Source organism: Macaca thibetana, chromosome 8, assembly GCF_024542745.1.
Source record: "Macaca thibetana thibetana isolate TM-01 chromosome 8, ASM2454274v1, whole genome shotgun sequence".
NCBI classification, from domain to species: Eukaryota; Metazoa; Chordata; class Mammalia; order Primates; family Cercopithecidae; genus Macaca; species Macaca thibetana.
In genome coordinates this window covers 64,027,268-64,047,427 of record NC_065585.1, presented here as the reverse complement: position 1 = coordinate 64,047,427, position 20,160 = coordinate 64,027,268, and the positions used below count along the sequence as shown (strand labels likewise).

The 20,160-nt window shown below is 41.3% G+C and overlaps 1 protein-coding gene across 1 annotated transcript in view; it reads right to left on the bottom strand.

Moving 5' to 3' along the window:
- Window positions 1-20,160, bottom strand: part of ZNF704 (zinc finger protein 704) — a 299,359-nt gene that overhangs the window by 261,079 nt on the left and 18,120 nt on the right. The gene's annotated exons all lie outside the window — the stretch shown is intronic.

The following is a 20,160-nucleotide window of genomic DNA, read 5'->3' as shown; positions in this document are numbered from 1 at the left end:
GTTAAATACCTTTGTCTTATTCTCAATTCATGTTCGGCTTGTTTCTCCCAGTGATCTCTGTATCCCTTTTACATACCTTGCAAATAATCAGTGATCCCCTACCCAGGGTATTTATGTCTTCTAGAATCTAAAATCCAATGTCACCCTAAGTGCATGAGCTGCCACCTTTCAGAATAGCATTCAGCTTGTATTTTTTTAGGCCTGTAGATATTCCTGGCCAGGACTGGCTACATAATTTGCAGAGCCCAGGATAAAATAAATATGCAGGACTCCTTGTTCAAAATTATCATGAATGAGACAGAAGGGCATTAAACCAAGCATGGGCTCTTCCAAGCAAGAGGCCCTGGGTGACAGTACAGGCTGCATGTCCAGGAAGCAGGGAAATGAAGAGGGTCTGAAGTAAAGCTACCACAGAGGATAAAGTGAGGTGACGGTGGATTTGAGAAACAATTCCAAAGCAGAAATCAACCAAACCTGGTGACCAACAGGATGTGGGCAGAACAAGAAAAGAAAGGAACCAGGGACAATTGTCTGTTTTGAACTTCAGGGACTAGGTGACCTTAGTGCTGGTCACTGAGTTGGGGGAGCAGGCTTGGTGGGAGACATAGCACCATTTAGGAAATACCAAGTTTCGGATGCCCACAGACATCCAGGTGAAGTGTGATAGTTGTTTGATGTTTAAGAGATAGATCTGGAGGCCGCGGGCGGTGGCTCATGCCTGTAATCCCAGCACTTTGGGAAGCCGAGGCAGGCGGATTGCTTAAGGTCAGGAGTTCCAGACCAGCATGGCCAACATGGTGAAACCCCGTCTCTACTCAAAATACAAAAAATTAGCCAGGCGTAGGGGTGCACGCCTGTAGTCCTAGCTACTCAGGAGGCTGAGGCAGGAAAATCTCTTGAACCTTGGAGGTGGAGGTTGTAGTGAGCTGAGATTGCACCACTACATTCCAGCCTGGGTGAAAGAGTGAGACTCTGTCTCAAAAAAAAAACAACAAAAAACAAAACAAAAAAAACAACTCTGGAGAGGGGAGAGGGTATCACAAGCAGCAGATTGATTTTCTGTGGTTAGGATAAAGTATCCAGAGGCAACATCATATACAGATCCAAAAAGTGCTGCATGTCAAACAGCTCATCTGGAAGTGAATATGATGTGGTTTGCAGAACATGTTAAAAGATTGGGAAAGTGGTGCTAGTGATGGGAGAGACCTGATGTAAAGGACTCATGTGAAAAGTTTTAATAAAATAGATTCAAGGAGTGTGAGAATGGCAAAAAGCAAAGTATTATTTTATAAAATGCTTTTTGAAAATATTTACCTGTAACATTTAATGAATAGTTTTTTTTTTTTTAACCTAGTCACACACACTATAAGGTAATAAGTTCAATGTAGTACTGTTGAGTGGCAAACTCATATATTTGATATCCAACACAATAGTTGGATGTCTAATAGGCATCTCAAGCTTAACAGGACCGAAATAAAATTCTTGGTTTTCTTTTCAAATATGTTTCTTCCCCAGTTTTGCTCATTTTAATAAGTGGCACTGCAATTTACCCGTTAGTTTAAGATAAAAACTTAGAAGTCATTCTCAACTCCTCTTTTTCTCCCACATCCCAGACTTATCTTCAAAATACATCCTAAATCCAACCAATTCCACCACCTCCACCACTACGGTATTCATCCAGCACTCATCATCTCTGACCTGGACTACCTCCTAACTAGTCTTACTGTTTCACTTTTGTCCTCCTACAGGCAGACCACCACATAGCAGCCAAATTGTGTAAAACACACAAAAAATAAAGCATGCCCCTCTCCTGTCCAAGAGCCTCTGATAGTATCCCATCACACTGAGAAGATATCCAAATTTTCCTTCTGAGGCCCAGAAGACCCTGTAATTATATTACTATCTCCATCCCACCTCTCAGTAACCTGCTCTCCTTTCCCTCCTTCCTATCTACATTGCCTTCTGTCTTCCTTCATCACACTAAACTCATGTTCATATCAGGCTGTCACACTTCCAGTCCTCTCTGGCAGAACACCCTGCTTCCAGATCTTACCATGACCTGCTGGCTCCTGAGTTTCATTCAGGCATCTGCTCAAATATGTCCTTAAAAAGGCCTTTCCTCACCACCCTGCTAAAATTGCACTTCAAACCTGATTCTTTTTTCTTTTGAGCACTTATTACCAGCAGCTCTATGACATTGAGATATCGTCTGTCTTGTTCATCCCTCTGTCCCTAAAATAGTGCTTAGCATTTATAGTTGCTTAAACATTTCTTTCCTGAATTTAAAGTAGTACTTGACTATTCCATCTATATCCCCATAAGAATGGTTAACCATTCTAGTGGGTCAACAAACTTTTTGTGGACCTTTTTGTTGGAAGCTCTAGTGGTTCTCAAATTTCACCATGCATCAGAATCACTTGGAGAGTTTGTTAAAGCACAGATTAATGGGATGCAGCCTCAAAGTTTCTGATTTTAAACATGTGGGGTGGGGTTGGAAAATTTACATCCTAACAAGTTGCAAGGTGCTGCTGCAGCTTCTGGTCCAGGTACCACGCTTTTAGAACATAAGAAACAACTGAGTCAAACATCACCTCTGGCAATGCCACTTCTTCACATTTTCTCTTCCCAATCCCTTGACCCTTTTTTTCACTTGCCAGTAGCACCACAGAAAGCCATAGGACTTGTGCCCCAGATCTACTCCTCACTAGGACAACCTTGTGATATGAAGCACTTGAGGACCAAGGCTTCCGTTCCTCCACTTCCAGGATTTTGCGCTGCAATTCTCAGGTTTTGCACAAAGTCGTAGAAGGAAAAGTGTTTGTGGAGCATTGTGCATTCTAATGATGTCAAAATTTGTAAAGGGAATGCCTTTTATCCTCCTCCCCTGCCAGGCTTTAAGCCAGTGCTTTCTGCACCTTAAGAATATGTCAGCATCATCAATACTAAAAGGTTGTGGTTCACCCCAATCAAACAGGACTCTTTTCCCAGCAATTGCAAGCCTGGGCAATGACTGATTGTTTAACTTCTGCCCTGTGTTGTTGGAAGGAAGCAGGGCTGAGATCTAGTTCTTCAACTGCAGCAGTGAGATTTCCTATGTATTCCAGTGGGTAATGGCTGGGTGAAGGAAGAAGTTTCTGAAACCTTTCTCACTTTGAAGGGGTGTGTGTGTGTTAGACTTCCACTTAGATGAATCAGCCTGGAGCCCTTTCAGGCTTCCATGTTTCTTTTCCACCCCCGTTTTTTCATGCACATTTAAAATTGAGTGATAATTCTGAGCCCCATTTTCTTTTATCTTGTTTCCTGATAGTCTCCTACTGCTCATTCCTCAGAGTAAAATCATGAAAGCTCTCTCTAAGAAAACAATTATCTTGGGGGGTATGACCCATTCAACATTTACCTTATTTACATTTACAACATTCAATACCTTAGCCATTTGTGATGGGTTAATCAAGCTTTTAACAAGTCTTTGAAATCAGGAGAAAGGAATTTTATGGGAAAATGGTAGTAGTGTAATCAGTGAACATCTGGGGTACAAAGCATGTCAGACAAGGGACCCTTGTGTTGGAACTGTTCTGTAATTTAATTCTGTTTAATTCTATCACACATGTAGATTCATGTAATTACACGAATCTACATGTGTGATAGAATTAAACAGAATTAAAATACACACTACTGCACTGTAAATACACACAGAATTAAATACATACACACACACACACACACACGACTGTAAAACTGGTGAAATCTGAACAAGGTGGATTGTATTGTCAATATCCTGGTTAGGATATCGTACTGTAGTTATTCAAGATGTTACCTTTGGGGAAAACTGGGTACATTGGAGAAAAGTAGGTACACGTAATCTCTGTTATTTCTTACAACTGCATGTTAAAATAATCTCAAAATTCAAAGTTTAAAAAAGAATTGCTGCGGAGAGGACAGGACTGGTGGATGTCAGAATGCAGAGTCCCCGTTTGCAGTGAAAGCATCGTCGGAGCCCAGAGAAGAGGACAGAACCCCAATCTAAGGGGAAGAGAGGCATGGAAGGGAAGATGAGGCATGCTCCTAGGGAAAACTCCATTTTCCTCCTGTCCTTAAATTATACTGAGGAGAATATAGTCTATCACTAAGTCATAATTCCTAGAACAATCATCTGTCAGATGTGAAAGCAATAATAGTACTAGATGACACTTACTGAGTGCTGCCAGCTGCCTGTTTCATGAGTTATCTTGTTTGATCCTCTAATGTCCTATGGGATAGGTACTATTATTATATCCATTTTACAGATGAGAAAATCAAGGCGCAGAGAAATGAAGAAACGTAACTGGCAACTGGCAAAGCCAGGATTTGTCTGATATGCTCAGCAGTGCAGCATCAACACTATTGGGTGCTCACCATGTGCTAGGTATACTGCCCTAAATGCTTTCTCTTCATGCTGAAGAAAGTAGCCTATCACATCTGGAAAATTCTCTGTCAGATACTGGCATCAAATTACATTTGTTTGTTGTGTGCTTAAGTGTCAGGCACTTTACATAAGTCATCCCATTGCATCCTCACAGCAAGTCTGGATGTATTTTCTCCACCTTATTGATGAGAAAGCCAGGCCCAGAGAAGTTGGCTGTCTTCAAAATCACACGACCAACATATGCAGAACAGCAAAGGCGCTCAGCCCTGAATTCCAGAGCTCTGAGCGCCGTGGCCTCCAACTCAGAAACCACAACCTCAAAGTCATTTAATTTTCCGCCAAGTTAGAGGCTCCTAGTATTCACTGACCAGGCATGAATCTATTTTATTTATCCTGGTGTGCAAAGGATAGAGATTTAGCATACTCATTTTGCCTAGTACAACTTGGGAACTTTCTTTGCTATGTGAATCTGTTAGCCCAGGGACAAGCTCTTTGTAGTTTCACGGTTCAATACACAACAGCAGCACATACAACTCGATGTTTAATAAGCCGCCTTTAATGATGATGGTCATGACTTTTTGCTTTGAAGGTTTGCAGGAAGCGATGAACATTTCTGACATATAAGCGATCTCTTCTTCCGTTTCTCTCCTCTTCGTGTCACTCCAGAGCACCTAGCAGGGGACTGGGGATTTAAATGGTTATTTATCTATTAGTTCCTCTGAGTGAAGTGGACACATTCTGTGCTACATCATCGCCCTGTAATCACAAAGACTGGACACACGAAACCGCGAGGAACTTGTCAGGGGAATTTCTTGCAGACTGATGGGGTGAACCAAATAAATTAACAGCATCTCGGCCGCAGGCTCCGGGTTACAAAGCGGATTCCTCCTGGGCGGCGGGCCCCAGTAGGCTTTCACTTTTCTGCTGGGGCGCTCGCCCACTCCGAGCCAACTCCACGTCCTGGTTTTCGTCCTTGCCTCCTTCCCCCCGGCAGCCGGCTGCGGGTAAACACGCGGGGGTCGCAGAAAGAGGCGGCTGCTATTGGAGGAGCCCATCCAGGCCTCCCCTACGCCTAGCTCCGGAGCTGTCAGTTACTCGAACAGTGCGAGCGAGATTTTGGCGCCACAGCTGGGAGTGAGGCTTTTGTTCCATAACAAAAACAAGCGCCTGAGTGGCAAGGCTGCCAGCGCCCAGCCCAGCCGAGCAGGCATAAAGGAGCCCGCGTCGCGGATGTTTGTGACCTGTCATTAGAGACAGCTCCCTCAGCTTCCAAACGATCACATGGAGACAATGTGGCAAATTATGTTTGCACCAGCAAAGACCCTGCTCGAGCCACGAAGGTGAATACTGTGCACCGGGATCTAGTAAGGGGGGCCTGCTTGCTCAGGCGGAAAAACACCAACGAGTCATTTCCAGCGCTTTTTGTCTCTGTCAAAGAACTTCTGTTTTCCCTCCGCAGCTGAAAGGCAACCTTCTGGTTGAAACAAGTTAAATGATGAATCCAAGAGGAAAAACTAGGTATTAAGATGTCATAATGTAGTTCTCCCGATATGGTGGTCCCCCATTATGAGTACATAGAGATGGAGTCTACTATATTATTTGTTTGATGTTTGCACATATGATGCTAAATTAGAACACGTCCAGACCCAGGTTACTCTCTACTATGGAAAAATTCATGTGAAAACCAGAATTCAAAAGTCAGATAGATTAGGGGCGAGTGTTCTCATTTCAGTCTTTGAGTTTCAAAGCATTCCAAAGACTTGAAACTCCTCTCCAAATCAGTAAAGCTGACATCTAAAGTGCCACAATTGAGAATTTATTTATTCAGATTTAGTCTGGTTAGAATGGAAGTACCTTTGAGAAAACGATGTTAAAAGATAGTCGTTTACACCTTAGTGTGAATTTGTTTAATTATTTTTCTTTTGAGAGTAGGCTTTTAGGAAGGAAAGAGACTAGTTACAACTGAGTTCCTGGAAGGAGACAGATGAACAATATGGGTGGAAATGAATGCAGAAACACAGTCTAGGTGTCCCAGAAGCCCTGTTTGTGGCTTCACAATTCTGGAGAAACCCAGCTTTTTAAAGAGAGGGTTGTTTTGTTTTGTCTTATTTTTGCAATAATAGAACTTTCTACAGTTATGGACATGTTCTATATCTGCACTGTCTCATATGCGAACCACTAGGCACATGTGGTTATTGAGGACTTGAAATGTGCCTGGTGTGACTGAGAAACTGAATTTTTAATTCGATCGGATTTAAATAGTCACATGTGACTAATGGTTCCCATATTGGGCAGCACAGCTTTAGAGCATTTTAAAAGGTGTCCACAAATCTTCAGGAAAAAAAATTGCACAGTGTGGTGGGCAGCCTCAAAGACGGCCCACAATAGTCCCCACCTCCTGGTATTCATGCCCCTGAGTGGGATTCCCTCCTTTTGAGCATGGGCTACAACTAGCAATTTGTTTCCAGCAATGGAACATGGCCAAAGTGGTGGGATGTCACCTCCAAGATTAGGTTACAAAGGGACTCCAGCTCCATCTGGAGCATCTTCTTTGGCTCTCTCCCTTGTTTGCTCTGAGGGAAGCCAGGTGCCATGTCATCAGCTGCCCTATGGAGTGGCCCCGCTGGCAGGGAACTGATGTCTTCAGCCAACAGCCAGCAAGGATCTGAAGCCCTCAGACCAACAACCATCAAAGAACTAAATGCTGCCAAAAACCACGGGAAGGAGCTGAGAACTGAATTCTCCACCAGTCCCGGCCTAGAGATGACTGCAGCCCTGGCTGACACCTTGATTGCAGCTTTGTGAACCAGAGACACCCAGGTAAGCCATGCCTGAATTGTAGACCCACAGAAAATGTGAGCTAAGAAAGGTGTGTTGTTTGAAGTCACTGAGTTTTGGGGCAGTTTTTTACACAACAAAAAATTTTGGTATGGTTAGGTTCATTTAAAAGACATTTATATGAGTTAGGGTATCCCCCGGTCCAGAGAAACCTCCAAACATTAGTGTCTAATGCAATAAAAGTTCTGTTCTTTTAACAGTGCCATGTGGGAATTCTGGTGGTGGTATGAGACCCAGCCCTTTTTCCTTCAGGTTGACCTAGAAGTCATTTCCATTCCAGTCAGCGGGAAGGGGAGGGAGAGTGGCTCCCATGGGGAGCAGACCTGGGGAAGATGCACACCATTTCTGCCTATGTTCTACTGGCCTCGCTTAAATGACCACCCCAGACTGTAAGGCAGACTGGGAAATACAGTCCAACTGTATGCCCAGAGTGAAGCCAAAGCAGATTTGAGGATCAATCAGCCTGTAGGTTTTGCCAAAGCACAGTATTTTTTGAGGTGGGTAAGCCCCTTGACAAGAACAGGCCTTCATGGCTTGCCAAACCCTGGGATCGTGCAGACAATAATCTCTTAATAAATAATGGTACGCCGGGCGCAGTGGTTCACGCCTGTAATCCCAGCACTTTGGGAGGCCGAGGCGGGTGGATCCCGAGGTCAGGAGTTCAAGACCAGCCTGGCCAAGATGGTGAAACCCTGTCTCTACTAAAAATACAAAAATAGCCGGGCACAGTGGCAGGCGCCTGTAATCCCAGCTACTTGGGAGGCTGAGGCAGGAGAATTACTTGAACCCAGGAGGTAGAGGTTGTAGTGAACCAAGATTGAGCCACTGCACTCCAGCCTGGGCGACACAGTGAGACTCTGTCTCAAAATAATAATAATAATAGTAATAGTGATGACAGAACTTGAAAGAGGCTATTATCCCCATTTCAAGATGTGAATTCGCCAAAATTGTCAGAGTATTCTAGTCCCATAAGTTCCCATGACTCAGCCAAAAGTCAACCAAAGCAAAGTTGTGTGAAGAAAGTTATGGCACAGTTCTGGAAATGACAATGGAAAAATCAGGAAAATATTTTTATTTTCTGTCACCCCCCAAAAAAAAATCTGTGGACGCATTAGCAGTCTCTTCTCATTCCTGCCTCTACCCTCTGAAACCCAAAACAACCTCTAATTTACTTTCTATCTCTGTGCATGTTCGAATGAGCATGTTCTAAACTACAGAGTGTGATTGGGGTGGAGTTCTATGAGCTGAGGCATCCCTTAGATGTGATTGCAAAGGTATCTGTCACATCTGTTGCTTTGGAGGCTGATTGATTTTCTGGAGGCTGCCCCCAATGTCACTGTCCGTCTTAGGGTTTATAGTGAAAGGGGAAAAAAAGAAAAGATTGGTTTTGTTGATTTCAATTGTTTTAAATTGAGGAACTCATGTGTCAATATATTTTTGCTCCTGTATCAGTACATTTCTGAAATGTCACTCCTCCCTTTTATCACCCTGGTCACCTTCCACCCACCTCCCTTAATGTTAACTTGTGAGCTAGTAAACATGGGAATGTTAACTGAGTATGGATCTGTCAACATGTGTATTAGCCCGTCTTCACGCTGCTGATAAAGACATTCCCGAGACTGGGGAATTTATAAAGAAAAAGAGGGTTAATGGATTCACAGTTCCACATGGCTGGGGAAGCCTCACAATCATGATGGAAGGCAAAAGGCGTGTCTTCCATTGCGGCAGATAGGAGAGAATGTGCAGGGGACCTCCCCTGTATAAAGCTATAAGATCTCATGAGACTTATTCACTGTCATAAGAACAGCATGGGAAAGACCCGCCCCTGTGATTCAATTACCTCCCACTGGGTCCCTCCCACGACACATGGGAATTCTGGGAGCTACAATTCAAGATGAGATTTGGGTGGGGACACAGCCAAACCACATCAACATGACTTAAAAAAAAGTTTTGGCACCCTGAAGTAAACAACCAAAACAAAAAAAAAAGGAAAGAAGAATGCTTGACACAAATCCAAAGGCAGGTGTCTAAGGAGCTAATGTCACTTAAGCTTCAGGGCTCCTTCCTTGTAGGGGTCCCGTCTTAGGCTGAGTGCTGCCCTGCAGAGAGAAGCAGCAGCAGCAGCTCTCACATGTGATGAAGCCAGGAGTACTGCCCAAGGAGGGGGCCTCTCTATATTCCTACTTTTTAACAGCTTTATTGAGATGTAATACGAATAACATAGGATGTCCCCTTTTAAGCTCTGTAATTCTGTGTTCTTTTTACAGTATATTCACAGACTTGTTAGTAGATTTTCATTACTGTAACCCCCACAAGAAAACTGTGGACCCATTAGCAATCTCTTCTCATTCCTGCCCTTAACCCCTGAAAACCAGACAACCTCTAATTTACTTTCTATCTCTACAGATTTGCCCATTCTGGACATGTTTTTCTTTTTCTTTCTTTCTTTTTATGAAACAGCCTGGATAACAGCTCTGGAGTAGAGTGGCATGGTCATGGCTCATGGCAGCCTTGACTTCCTGGGCTCAAGTGATCCCCCAACCTCAGCCTCCCAAGTAACTGGGACTACAGGCGTGCGCGACCATGCCCGGCTAATTTTTTGTAATTTTAGTAGAGACAGGGCTTCCCCACGTTGCCTACACTAGTCTGAAACTCCTGGGCTCAAGCAGTCTGCCCACCTTGGCCTCCCAAAGTGCTGGGATTACAAGCGTTAGCCACCTCACCCCTTCATGGACATTTCATATAAGTGGAGTCATATCATACTTGGTTTTCTGTGACTAGTTTCTTTCACATGACATGATGTTTTCAAGGTTCACCCACGTTGCAGCATGTATCAGAGCTTGATTTCTTTCTATTGCCGAATAAAAATACCTGGTATGGACAGAGCTCATTTTGTTTATCCAGTCATCAACTGATGGGTATTTAGGTTGGTTTTATATTCATTTTGTCTATATTATATTATTTGTCTATATTCTATTATATTCATATTTTGTCTGTGCCCTGCCAGTGGTCCCAGGGTTGTAAGTGGGGTTGGCAGACTGCCAGCAATACCTTCACATTCGCCTGCCCTGCTGTGATAATTTGCCTTTGGCAGCTGCCGGGGAGCACTTGGACCCTATCTTTGATCCCTGGAAGAGTATCTGAAACTGAGGCTGCTCTGCACCCTGTGCAGGGTCCATTAGGACCATGTTTCTAGGCGTCTTGCTCCCTAACCCCAGGACCAGCCCAGCAAGGGCAGAATATGGGGAAGAGGAAGAGGTGCAAAAGACTGGCCAAGGCTTACTAGCTGCCAGGGTATTCGTTGCCAGTGCCATGCCAACTATGATCAAAGAGCTGGAGTTCTCTGAAGTCTTGCTCGACCAACAAGCCTTGTCTGAGCAGGAAACTTGAGGAGATTGTAAAAGTGACACTGCTCACCATCTATAAGGAATTTTTCTAAGCTCTTCATAATTTTTTCAAAAACATGTGGTTGGCCCGGCACGGTGGCTCACGCCTGTAATCCCAGCACTTTGGGAGGCCAAGGCGGGTGTATCATGAGGTCTGGAGATCGAGACCATCCTGGCTAACACGATGAAACCCCGTCTCTACTAAAAAAACAAAAATTAGCCGGGCATGGTGGCGGGCGCCTGTAGTCCCAGCTACTCAGGAGGCTGAGGCAGGAGAATGGCATGAACCCAAGAGGCGGAGCTGACAGTGAGCCGAGATCGTGCCACTGCACTCCAGCCTGGGTGACAGAGCAAGACTCCTTGTCAAACAAAAAAACAACAACAAACAAACAAAGAAATGTGGTCAACCATGATAAAGGAAAAATTGGATTATCTTTCTACTTTTTCAATGAAAAATCATGTTACTAAATTGTCATAGCAAGAGGCAATAAGAAAGAATACAGAGAGGAGTGATTTCAGTGAAAATGGTGGAGTAAGGCACTCTAATATTTTACCCTTCCATAAAAGCAAATAAAAAAAAACTGGAAAAAATGATCAGAAGCAACTTTTTTCAACTCTAGAAATTAAGTAGAGGCTTGCAGCCACCAGGGAGTGTTTATTCAAGGAAAGCACTGAATCTCAGTAAGCTTTGTGGCATTTTAACTTAACCTCGGACCATACCTCACACCCAACTCAGAGGTACTTGTGAAAGGAATAGCTGGCATTCCTGGTATTGGAGCGACAATTAGAATAAAACTCATTTAAAAAGAATTGTAATTATTTTCCCTTTAAAAACATATGTGGTGGCTCTGTGGAAGTCTGCTCCAAAGGCTTGTCTTTATTTCACTTGACCTGGAACTCACCCAGTCCAAAAGCTATGTGGGGGTAGGGGAAGCATTTGTCAAAAGCATCTACAGGCACATGTTTTAGTGTCTGCTGCCTGAGGTGATAAATAGTTGCTACAAACCAAAAAATTAGGAAGAAAAGGCTGGGAAATGTTATATTCATGAAGGCTTTGCAAAGTACATGCATATTCCTGGGAATCTAGAAGCCATGCCTGCCCAGGAAAGACCTATCAAGACCCTAAGCTCTGACTTCTGGATGACCTTGAAGCTTTACACAAGAAGGAAGTGAAGGCTAAGGCAGAATTGTAAACTGCCTGGCTAAGTGTTAAAGGCAGGCCCCAACACACAGAGTCTCTTGGCAAACACTGTAATATTTTTGGTCTCAGGCATTTGAGGAAATCTCTGTCCAATTATTGTTCTAACAGAACAGAGACTTCTATGGTCAAACATGACAAAGAATACAGACTTTACAGAATTAGTTTATAAAAATCATTCAATGAACAAATGAAAATAAAATGAACAGCAGCAACAATAAACCCTGGGGAGAGGAGAGAATTTATTTTCCAGAGTTGCCACATAACACTCAAAACATCCAGGTTGCAGCAAAAAATTATGAGCTATACAAAGAAACAAAAAATGTATGGCTCAAACACAGGAAAAAAAGTTAATAGAAACTATCTCTGAGGAGGCCTAGGCATTGAATTTACTAGAATACACTTTAAATTAGTTACCTGAAATATGTTTAAAAAGTGAAAGGAAACAATATCTGAAGAACTAAAAATATCAGAATAATGTCTTACCAAGTAAAAACACCAATTAAAAAGCCAGGTGTGGTGGCACATGCCTATAATCCCAGCACTTCAGGAGGCTGAGGTGGGCAGATTGCTTGATCTGAGGAGTTTGATATCAGCCTGGGCAACATCATGAAACTAAAAATAGAAAAATAGCTGGGTATGGTGGTGTGAGCCTGTAGTCCCAGCTACTTGGGAGACAGAGGTGGGAGGATTGCTTGAGCCTGGGAGATTGAGGCTGCAGTAAGCTGAAGTCATGCCACTACACCCCAGCCTGGGTGACAGAGTGAGACTCTGTCTAATTAATATATGAATGAATGAATGAATGAATGAATAAAAAGATAGAAATTTTATTTTTAAGATAACCAAACAGAAATTCTGGCACTCAAAAGTATAGTAACTGAAATAAAAAAATCACTAGGGGACTATTCCATCTAGATTTAAACACGATTCCAATCGTAGATTTAAACAGGTAGAAGAATCAGCAACTTGAAGATAGATCAATTGAGATTATCCAGTCTGAGGAACAAAAGAAAAATGAATAAAGCAAAAAACTAATAGAAACCTTAGAGACCTGTGAGATGTCATCATACACATAATGCTAGTCCTGGAAGGAGAAGAGAGGAGAGAGAGAGAGAGTGTGTGTGTGTGTTTTTAAAAATAATGGCAGGAAACTAAAATTTGATGAAAAATGTTGTCTATACATCCAAGAAGCTCGATGAACTATAAGTGGGATAAACTTAGAAAATCCATAGAGAGATACACCATAACCAAAGACAAAGACAAAGAATCTTGAAAATAGCAAGTGGAAAACAACTCGACTCTATATGATTCAAGAAGGAATCCTCAATAAGATTAATTGCTGATATCTCATTAAAAATCCCAGAGGCTAGAAGACACTGGAATGATGTATTCAAAGGACTCAAAGTAAAAAAGAGTCAGCGAAGAATTCTATATCTGGCAAAAGTATCCTTCAAAAATAAAAATAAATGAAGACATTCCCAGATAAAAAAAAAACTGAGAGTTTGTTGCTAATAGACCTACCCTCCAACAAGTGCTAAAGAAAGTATTTCTGGCTGAAATAAAAGAACACTAGATGGTAACTGAAAGCCATATGAAGAACTAAAGATCTCTGGTAAAGATAACTATACAAGGAAATATAAAATACGTTTAATTTTTTGTAACACTTTTTTCTCCCCATTCTGATTTGACTGCATAAAGCAGTATTTATAAATCTATGTTGACGGACACACAATGTATACGAATACAATTTGTAACAATAACAGCATAGCATGGGGGTGGGTGGGGAGAATGGAGCTATGGAGAAGCAAAGATTTGATATACTGAAATTAAGTTGGTATTAATCTAAACTAAATTGTTATAAATTAAGAGATTAATTATAATTGCCAGGCAGCCACTAGGAAAATAACTCAAAAATATAGTCGAAGAAATGACAAAGGAATTTAAATGGCACAGTAGAAAATATCTACTTAACATAAAAGAGAGCAGTAATGGAAGAATTAAGGAATAAAAAGGATATAAGACATATAAGAAACAAATAGCAAAAAGCAGAAGTCCTTCCTTATCAGTAGTTATGTTAAATTTAAATGGATTAAACCCTCTAATTAAACGGCAGAGATTGGTAAGATATATGAAAAAACATGATCCAGCTCTATGTTGTCTATAAGAGACTCATTTTAGATTTAGAGATACAAATTGGTTGAAAGCAAAAGACTGAAAAAGATATTTCATACAAAACATAACCAAAAGACAGCTGGAGTAGCTATATTAGTATCAGACAAAATAGATTTTAGTGCAAAAATGCTACTAGAGACAAAGAAGGCACCATATAATAATAAAAGGCTCAGTCCCTTGAGAAGATATAACAATTATAAACCCACATACATCTAAAAATAGAGCCCCAAAACACCAAACAAAAACTAACATAACTGAAGGAAGTAATAGCCAATTAATGATAACTGTAGGAGATTTCAATATCCAATTTTCAATAATGGATAGAGCAAACAGATCAGTAAGGAAACAGAAGACTTGATAGTGTCAAAGGACACTATCAAGAAATTAAAGAGATAACCTACATAATGGGAGAAAATATTTGCAAATTATGTATCTGATAAGGGTCTAATATCCAATATATATAAAGATCTCTTACAACTCAATAACAAAAAAGGCAAGTACTTCAATTTAAAGATGGGCAAAGGATCGAAAGGGTATTTCTTCAAATAAACATATACACATGTATATACTTGTATATGTGTGTATATATATACACACACACACACATACATAGTGCTACTATATATATACACACACACACACGTGTATATATATACACACACACACACAAGTGGCCAACCAGTACATATAAAGATGCCCTTCCTTATAGGAAAATATAAATCAAAATGACATGAGATGCCACTTCACACCTAATAATGGAAAAAAAAAAAAAGGAAAACAAGTGTTGGTAGGATTTGTGGACATTGGAAATCTTGTGCATTCACATAAAAATATAAAATGGTGTAGCTGCTTTTGAAAACAGTTTGGCAATTCCTCAAAAAGTTAAACATTAAATTATCATATGATCCAGCAATTCCTCTCCTAGATATATACACCAAATGATTGAAATCAGGTACTCCAAAAATCTATGTGTAGACAAATGTTCATAGTAGCACCGTTCATAATAGTCAAAGGGCAGAAAAACCCCAAATGTCCATCAACAGATGAATGGATAAACAAAGTGTGGTATATTCATACAATGGAGTATTATTTAGCCATAAAAAGCAGTGAGGTACCAATACATGCTACGATGTGTATGAACCTCAAAAACATTACACAAAGTGAAGCGTAACACAGAAGGTAACATCTTGTATGATTCAATTGGTGTGAAAGATCTAGACTAGGTAAATCCATAGAAATAGAGAGTAGATTGGTGGTTACCAGGTGCTGGGAAGGAAGACATTGAGAATAGCTGCTTAATAGGTATTGGGTTTCCTTTTGGGGAGATAAGGATGTTCTGGAACTTGATAGAGGTGGTGGTTGCACAACATTGAGAACCTACAAATGAACTGTTCACTTTAAATGAATACTTTTATATTATGTGAATTTTACCTCAAATGTTTTACATAAAGGATCAAGTACTGTTACAAATGACAACATAAATGAACCTTGAAAACATTATGCTGAGTAAAAAAAAAAAAACAGACACAAAGGGACACATATTACATAATACCATTTATATGAAATGTCCAGAACAGGCAAATCCATAGAAATAGAAAATAGATTAGTAGTTACAGGGAATGGGGGAGGGGAGAAGTAGGACTGACAGCTGATAGGGACAGAATTTCTTTTAGGATGATGGAAATGTTTTGCAATTAAGTAGTGGTTGTGTGACATAAAAACCATGGAACCATGGAACTGTACATTTTGAAATGGTGGCCTTTGTATTATATGACTTTTATCTCAATTTACAAAAAGTATACAGAGAAAAGATGCAGGGAAAATGTATTTTAGAGATATGTCAGGCCGTTAGTTAATAAAGTTATAATAAAATTATGACATTTCCAATATTTATATTATTTTTCAGCTTTTCATTGTTTGTAATTTGTCGTGATTTCTTCTCTTACTCTACATGTGTATTCACTTTTGTACCCATTTTGTATTTTTTTTCTAAGAGGGCTTTCAGATTGATTGCTTCAGGTTTCACAAAACTGGGATGCCACCCTTGCATTACTAGGTACAGAAACTCAGCTACCCAAGGTGCTACTAGATTAAGGAATTCTGTCACCAAGCAGGCTGTGCACTGCTTCAAGAAGGCCCACTCTCAACTCCTCCTTGCAATTCCCTGCCACATCCCACCAGTCCTCAAGCCTCCTCTGAGATGTACCTTCCTTCTCTTCCCACTTCTCCCATTGCCACCACCTTCATTCAGGTTATTGTTGGCCACCTAGACTCTGGCAATCACCTGACTGCTCTACAGTTTCACAAAACACTACTTCCAATCACCCTCCAACTGCTACCTGGGAAGATCTTTCTGAAATGCATATTCTCTGTCTCTTCTTACCTCTGCTGGGAAGCCTTCCAAGGCTCTCATTGCCTGTAGGACAAAACACAAACAAATACATCCTGTCCTATCTGTCTAGACCCATCTCATAGCTTTCCTTCCCTGATGTGCATTCTCACATCAATAATGCCTAACTCCTCCCCTTTCCCAGAATCTCAAGTATTTTATGTCACCTGGTATCTTTTGTATAGTTCTTCTCTCATTTAGTAAGAAATGTCTCCTCCTCTTCATGGAAAATTCTTTATCTGCCTATGTCTACCTCAAGTATGGCCTCTGGGAAGGCTTCCCAACTCCCTCTACAGTCCTTACACTTTACATTATAGTTATTTATACAGATATTTTTGTATCTTATACATTAATGTATATGTTTGCAAATCAACTATAATAATCTGAACTACTTCTGTGGTTGTATATGAGTATAATAAAAAGCATATTGCTAGGTGTCCTACAAAAGGACACATGTTCACGTGTTGGAAACTTAGTTGCCATTGTAACAGTACTGAGAGATGGGGTCTTTAAAGATGATTAGGCCATCAGGGTTCTGTTCTCATGAATGGGATTAATGCCATTATTGCAGAAGTGGGTTGGTTACCTTGGGGAGTGATAAAGGGGTGAAGATAAAAGAATAAGTTTGGTCCCTGTTTTCTCTCTGTCTTGCACACTTTTGCCCTCTTTCTTCCTTGCCATGTGATGCCCTTCTGCCATGTTATGACACAGCAACAGGGCCCTCACCAGATGGCCAAGCAGATGCCAGCACCATGCCCTTGGACTTCCCAGCCTCCAGAATCATGAACCAAATAAATCTCTTTTCTTTATAAATTACCAAATCTGTGATATTCTGTTATAGCAACAGAAAATGGACTTAAACACATTTATATGAATATATGTATATATATGAATATGTATGAATATATAAAATCATATATATGAACATATGTATATATATGAATTTATGAATATATGTGAATCTATATAAAACATATATATGTTTTTGATTTGTTTCCTAAAGAGCTATAAACATATCCAAGGCAGAGATGGTGTCACATCTATTTTAAAAATGTTTTCCTCAGCAGTTACTATATTTTCTGTACTCAGTAGGCACTTACCCATGTGCCAGGGACTCATACAGTGGAGGAAATACTTTTTGAATAAAATTGAATTAAATATTCTTTTCCTTAAGGACTTTAGGCACTGAATAAAGAAACTAGCACATGAACACAATTAGGACTATTAATATTATAAATAAATATCAAGTAGTAAACTGCAAACCAATTAAATGAGCACTGATAACCTAGACAGTGGAGTGGATTACATCATCATCATCCTCCTCATCATCATCATCGTCACAATTGTGTAAAGCTAATCAAAGGAAAACTTTCTGAAGCAGAGAGGTAGTAAACAAATAAAGCTGAAAGGTTTCGGTTCAGGGTAAGGAGAGAAAGTGGTTCTTCCTGGGAGTAAAGAGCTGGAAGACTGACAGGGGAGAAAATTTAAAGATCTTCCTGGGGAAACGGAAAATTCTTTGATCCCAGTGGGAGGCACTTGGGTATTTTAGTGTTTTCTTTGGACGTATTATCTTTTAGTACTGAGATGAAAAGAGATTTAGTAATGTAAGAATTTTTACTACTTTGGCAAAAATTCCCCAAAAGTCACAAATCTCGTTTTGTGAGGGACAGGGAGATGGGAACTCAGCTAGTTATGCTGAGCCAATTCACAGAGCCAAATTAAAGGAAGGCATGGAAAGTACACCTTGTTTTCCCCTCTTCCTGATTCTTTCTCACTTTCAGATGGAGCAATATGAGGGCTTCACAGAAGCAGCAGGCTCTGCCTTCCAGGGACCCGCTGGTGGACTAGGAGAAGTGACTAGAAGCTTTGTTGGGCTAGAATTCCAAGGAGACCATGAATAAAACAAGTCACACTATATTTCTGTGTGAGGCAGGAAGAGAAGGAAATCACCTCTTTTTTGGCATGCCAATGGAAAGGGGATTTAAATTTCCTTGGGGAAGCATGTGCTTATTTAATTATCTAATTGTAAATTTATTATAGTGTTTAATAGTTTTCTCCCTCCCCAATCCCTCCCTCCTTCTCTCCTCCCTCCCCTCCCCTCCCCTCCTCTCCCCTCCCTTCCCTCCCTTCCCCTCCCTTCCTCTTCTCTTTCTTTCCAAAGGGCTTGGTTTGGTGCCTCTCCCCTTCCCATCTTTCTCCTCACGTCCTGAAGCCTGTTTGTGCCCAGTGTTCTGAGCACCACAGAGACCACCAGGAGGGCTTGACCCGGCCTTGGATGAGAATAATGACATGCCTGGAGCAGGAGATGCTCATTAACCCAGAAGAACAAATAACTGATGGGAGAACTAAAATAATAAGATGAGCCAAAGCAGTCTCAAACCACAACATAATCAGCAACTTTAATATTATATTTCTTTCTTCCTTCAACAAACCATTATGTGTGTGCTGTGTGTTTGGCACTGTGCTAAGCATTTGAGCGACATTGCTGGGTAACTACAAAGAAGACATTTTTGAGCAGACAGACAATGAGTGGATCATATCAGTAATTATGAAGTTACCACTGTGTGTTATAAGAGAGCTGTTGGCGCTGGAGTGCTAGTGGGTGCCGCTCTTCTAGGTGAAGGAGACATCACAAACCAAGGTTCTGTAGCCAGGAGACATGGCAGGTTGGAGAGACTGAAAGGTGACCAGTATGGTCATTACCAGATTTTACTTTTTAAAAAAACACTCTGACTACTCTATAGATAGAAGCCAAAGTAGGAGGGAATTCTTCAGCGGGACACAGGGTAGCTCGTGAAACCTGAAGTCTGAAAGCACAGCTACATCTCAGTAAAGCCTGGAATCTGACCCCAGAGAGCCTCTCTTTCTTTCTCTCTAATTTTTTCTCTCTCTGTCCCCCATCTCTTCTCTGTCTGTTTCTCTCTCTTCCTCCTTCTCCTTCACCCTCTCCTTCTTTTTCTCTCTCCCTGCCCGCCATGTTCTTTCTCTCTCTTTCGAACGCCTGCATTACTCTTTGCTCTCTCTGCCACCCCTGATTAGAGCTTCCTGATCTTCCAGTTCAGCGACCCAGAGGAGAACTCCTCGGGACCTCGGTGCCCCACCCACACATATCCTACCCTTGTTTATTCCTTGCTGAATCAGCTGGGACTCACAACTTGTGGGGAAGAAGATGCAACAGCATCCGTGTAGATTTGGTCACTCACCGCTAGAGTTCCAGAGAAGGGGGCTGGCTAGACTCCCCATATATTTGTTTGTTTGTCTGTTTTTTGAGACGGAGTTTCGCTCTTGTTGCCCAGGCTGGAGTGCAGTGGCGTGATCTCAGCTCACCGCAAACTCCGCCTCCCGGGTTCAAGTTATTCTCCTGCCTCAGCATCCTGAGTAGCTGGGATTACAGGCATGCGCCACCACAGCCAACTAATTTTGTATTTTTAGTAGAGACGGAGTTTCTCCAAGTTGGCCTCAAACTCCCAACCTCAGGTGATCTGCCCGCCTCAGCCTCCGGAAGTGCTGAGATTACAGGCGTGAGCCACTGCGCCTGGCCGTGTTTTTTTTGCTGATATGAAATTATTCATTTACATGTTCTTATACAGTGACCAAACCACAGACTTTTAAAACAGCCACAGGGTGGGGGCAGTCTATTACCCTAAGACAAGACACATTTATTTGGCCAAAGTATTTACTTGTGTGCTTCTTATCTACAAGGCACTGTGATAGGTGCTGGAGAAAAAAAAAAAAAAAAAAACAGTTCCATACCTTAAATTGCAGAAGGCAGGTA